This window comes from Bos indicus, chromosome 11 (assembly GCF_029378745.1).
Source record: "Bos indicus isolate NIAB-ARS_2022 breed Sahiwal x Tharparkar chromosome 11, NIAB-ARS_B.indTharparkar_mat_pri_1.0, whole genome shotgun sequence".
Classification (NCBI taxonomy): domain Eukaryota; kingdom Metazoa; phylum Chordata; class Mammalia; order Artiodactyla; family Bovidae; genus Bos; species Bos indicus.
This window is the reverse complement of record NC_091770.1, coordinates 33,855,795-33,860,971: the sequence shown is the minus strand read 5'-3', so window position 1 is coordinate 33,860,971 and position 5,177 is coordinate 33,855,795. Positions and strand designations below refer to the sequence as shown.

The window sequence follows — 5,177 nt, the reverse complement described above, 5'->3', positions numbered from 1 at the left end:
TCTCATGCCAACACTATCAGTTGATTACTAATATTATTTCTATTTTATAAATATAAATTTAAGTGTTCTGCTATATAATTTGCCCAAAGTCACAAAGTATTAAATAATGGAGCTAGTGCTATCAGTTTGCATCTGAAGATGAAGAAGGTCTATATAGTCAACAAAAATAAGACCTGGAGCATACTGTGGCTCAGATCATCAGCTCTATATAGCAAAATTAAACTAAAGAAAGTAGGTAAAACCAGGAGGCCATTCAGCTAGGACCTAAATCAAATTCCTTATGATTATACAGTAAAAGTGACAAATAGTTTTAAGGAATCAGATCTCATAGACAGAGTGCCTGAAGAACTATGGAAAGAAGTTCATAACATTGTACAGGAGACAGTGAACAAAACCATTCCAAAGAAAAAGAAATGCAAGAAGGCAAAGTGGCTGTCTGAGGAGATATTACAAATAGCTGAGGAAAGAAGACAAGCCAAAAGCAAGGGAGAAAGGGTAAGATATACCCAACTGAATGCAGAGTTTCAGAGAATAGCAAGAAGTGATAAGGCCTTCTTAATGAACAATACAAAGAAATAGAGAAAAGCAATAGAATGGGAAAGACTAGAGGTCTCTTCAAGAAAATTAGAGATAACAAAGGAATATTTCATGCAAGGATGGGCATAATAAGGAACAGAAACATTAAAGACTTAAAAGAGGCAAAAGAGATTCAGAAGAAGTGACAAGAATACACAGAAGAACTGTAAAAAAAAAAAAAAAAAAAGTCTTGATGACCAGGATAAACACGATGGTATTGTCACTCACCTAGAGTCAATCCTGGAGTGTGAAGTCAAGCAGGCTTTAGGAAGTATTGCTGCCAGTAAAGCTAGTGGAGGTGATGGAATTCCAGCTGAGCTGTTCAAAATACTGAAAGATGATGGTGTTAAAGTGCTGTACTCAATTTGTCAGCAAATTGGAAAACCCAGCACTGGCGATAGGACTGAAAAAGGTCAGTTTTCCTCACAATTCCAAACAAGGGCAGTGCTAAAGATTGTTCAAACTACTGGACAATTGCACTCACTTCCCATGCTAGTAAGGTTATGCTCAAAATCCTTCAAGCTACACTTCAGCAGTGCTTGAATTGAGAACTTCCAGATGTACAAGCTGGATTTAGAAAAGGCACAGGAACCAGAGATCAAATTGCCAATATCTGTTGGATCATATGTAAAGCAAAGGAAGTCCAGAAAGGGGTCTACTTCTGTTTCACTGGGGGCTTCCCTGGTGGCTCAGACGGTAAAGCGTCTGTCTGCAATGCAGGAGACCCAGGTTCGATCCCTGGGTTGGGAAGGTCCACTGGAGAAGGAAATGACAGCCCACTCCAGTATTCTTGCCTGGAAAATCCCATGGACGGCGGAGCCTGGTAGGCTACTGTACGTGGGGTCACAAAGAGTCGGACACGACTGAGCGACTTCACTTTCACTTTCTGTTTCATTGACTATGCTAAAGTCTTTGATTGTGTGGGTCACAATGAACTGTGGAAAATTCTTAAAGAGATGGGAATACCAGACCATCATATGTGTCTTCTGAACAACCTATATTTGGGTCAAGATATAGTAGAACCGTACATGTAACAACCGATTGGTTCAAGTTAGGAAAGGAGTGTGACAGAGCTTTATATTATCACCCTGTTTATTTAACTAATATGCAGAGTAGATCATGTGAAATGCCAGGCTGGATGAGTTACAAGCTGGAATTAAGGTTGTCGGGAGAAATATCAACAACCTCAGATATGCAGATGATACCACTCCAATAGCAAAAAGATAAAAGGAACTAAAGAGCCTCTAGATGAGGATGAAGGAGAAGAGGGAAAATTGGACAGCAAGATTAAACCAGTCAATCCTAAGGGAAATCAACCTTGAATACTCATTGGAAGAACTGATGCTGAAGCTCCAATACTTTGGCCACCTGATGCAAAGAGCCAAGTCACTGGAAAAAGACCCTGTTGCTCTGAAAGATTGAAGGCAAAAGAAGAGGGCAGCAGAGGATGAGATGGTTGGATAGCATCAGGACTTAATGGACATGAAGTTGAGAAAAACCCAGTAGATGGTAAAGGCTGGCAAAGAGTTGGACTTCACTGAAAGATTGAACAACAAGAACAACATTAATTGTTATATAGGGGGGGGAAGACACAAATGACATTCAATAGATAAGAATGGAATGTGGCAAAAGGAACTAAAGTTAAGTGAAAGTGGGTCAGTCGTGTCTGAATCTATGCAACCCCAAAAATTATACAGTCGATGAAATTCTCCAGGCCAGAATTCCAGCAGTGACAGTGAAAAGTGAAAGTGAAAGTCACTCAGTTGTGTCCAACTCTTTGCCAATCCATGAACTATACAGTTCAGTTCAGTCACTCAGTCCTGTCCAACTCTTGGGAACCCCATGAATTGCAGTACACCAGGCCTCCAAGTCCCCCACCAACTACCGGAGTTCACTCAAACTCACGTCCATCGAGTCGGTGATGCCACCCAGCCATCTCATCCTCTGTCATCCCCTTCTCCTCCTGCACCTAATCCCTCCCAGCATCAGAGTCTTTTCCAGTGAGTCAACTCTTCACATGAAGTGGCCAAAGTACTGGAGTTTCAGCTTTAGCATGATTCCTTCCAAAAAAATCCCAGGGCTGATCTCCTTTAGAATGGATTGGCTGGATCTCCTCACAGTCCAAGGGACTCTCAAGAGTCTTCTCCAACACCACAGTTCAAGCATCAATTCTTTGGCACTCAGCTTTCTTCACAGTCCAACTCTCACATCCATACATGACTACTGGAAAAATCACAACCTTGACTAGATGGAGCTTGTTGGCAAAGTAATGTCTCTGCTTTTGAATATGCTATCTAGTTGGTCATAACTTTCCTTCCAAGGAGTTAGCGTCTTCTAATTCCATGGCCACAATCACCATCTGCAGTGATTATGGAGCCCCCCAAAATAAAGTTTGACACTGTTTCCACTGTTTCCCCATCTATTTCCCATGAAGTGATGGGACCAGATGCCATGATCTTAGTTTTCTAAATGTTGAGCTTTAAGCCAACTTTTTCACTCTCCTCTTTCACTTTCATCAAGAGGCTTTTAGGTTCCTCTTCAGTTTCTGCCATAAGGGTGGTGTCATCTGCATATCTGAGGTTATTGATATTTCTCCCCACAGTCTTGATTCCAGCTTGTGTTTCTTCCAGGCCAGCGTTTCTCATGATGTACTCTGCATATAAGTTAAATAAGCAGGGTGACAATATACAGCCTTGACGTACTCCTTTTCCTATTTGGAACCAGTCTGCTGTTTCGTGTCCAGTTCTAACTGTTGCTCCCTGACCTGCATACGAATTTCCCAAGAGGCAGGTCAGGTGGTCTGATATTCCCATCTCTTGAAGAATTTTCCACAGTTTATTGTGATCCACACAGTCAAAGGCTTTGGCATAGTCAATAAAGCAGAAATAGATGTTTTTCTGGAACTCTCTTGCGTTTTTGATGATCCAGCAGATATTGGCCATTTGATATCTGGTTCCTCTGCCTTTTCTAAAACCAGCTTGAACATCTGGAAGTGCATGGTTCACATACTGCTGACGCCTGGCTTGGAGAATTTTGAGCATTACTTTACTAGTGTGTGAGATGAGTGCAATTGTTGGTAGTTTGAGCATTCTTTGGCATTGCCTTTCTTTGGGATTGGAATGAAAACTGACTTTTTCCAGTCCTGTGGCCACTGCTGAATTTTCCAAATTTGCTGGCATATTGAGTGCAGCACTTTCACAGCATCATCATTCAGGATTTGAAATAGCTCAACCGGAATTCCATCACCTTCACTAGCTTTGTTTGTAGTGATGCTTTCTAAGGCCCATTTGCCTTCACATTCCAGGATCTCTGGTTCTAGGTGAGTGATGACACCATCGTGATTATCATGGTTGTGAAGATCTTTTTTGTATAGTTCTTCTGTGTATTCTTGCCATCTCTTCTTAATATCTTCTGCTTCTCTTAGGTCCATACCATTTCTGTCCTTTATCGAGCCCATCTTTGCATGAAATATTCCCTTGGTATCTCTAATTTTCTTGAAGAGATCTCTAGTCCTTCCCATTCTATTGTTTTCCCCAGTTCTTTGCATTGATTGCTGAGGAAGTCTTTCTTATCTCCTCTTGCTATTCTTTGGAACTCTGCGTTCAGATGTATATATCTTTCCTATTCTCCTTTGCTTTTCACTTCTCTTCTTTTCACAGCTATTTGTAAGGCCTCCCCAGACAGCCATTTTGCTTTCTTGTATGTCTTTTCCATGGGGATAGTCTTGACCCCTGTCTCTTGTACAATGTCACGAACCTCAGTCCATAGTTCATCAGGCACTCTATCTATCAGATCTAGTCCCTTAAATCTATTTCTCACTTCCACTGTATAATCATAAGGGATTTGATTTAGGTCATACTTGAATGGTCTAGTGGTTTTCCCTACTTTCTTCAATTTAAGTCTGAATTTGGCAATAAGAAGTTCATGGTCTGAGCCACAGTCAGCTCCTGGTCTTGTTTTTACTGACTATATAGAGCTTCTCCATCTTGGCTGCAAAGAATATAATCAATCTGATTTTGGTGTTGACCATCTGGTGATGTCCATGTGTAGAGTCTTCTCTTGTGTTGTTGGAAGAGGGTGTTTACTATGACCAGTGTGTTCTCTTGGCAAAACTCTATTAGTCTTTGCCCTGCTTCATTCCTTATTCGCAGGCCAAATTTTCCTGTTACTCCAGATGTTCCTTAACTTCCTACTTTTGCATTCCAGTCCCCTATAATGAAAAGGGCATCTTTTCTGGGTGTTAGTTCTAAAAGGTCTTGTAGGTCTTCATAGAATCGTTCAACTTTAGCTTCTTCAGTGTTACTCATTGGGGCATAGACTTGGATTACTGTGATATTGAATGGTTTGCCTTGGAAACAGACAGAGATCATTCTGTCATTTTTGAGATTGCATCCAAGTACTGCATTTTGGACTGTTTTGTTGATCATAATGACTACTCCATTTCTTCTAAGAGATTCCTGCCCACAGTAGTAGATATAATGGTCATCTGAGTTAAATTCACCCATTCCAGTCCATTTTAGTTCGCTGATTCCTAGAATATTGACGTTCACTCTTGCCATCTCCTGTTTGACCACTTCCAATGTGCCTTGATTCATGGACCT

General features: G+C 41.0%; 1 non-coding gene across 1 annotated transcript; it reads left to right on the top strand.

Moving 5' to 3' along the window:
• The first annotated feature begins 1,254 nt into the window (after nt 1-1,254).
• On the top strand, nt 1,255-1,326 carry TRNAC-GCA (transfer RNA cysteine (anticodon GCA)). Its single transcript has one exon. It is a non-coding gene; the product is annotated as a tRNA-Cys (tRNA).
• The last annotated feature ends 3,851 nt before the right edge of the window (nt 1,327-5,177 follow it).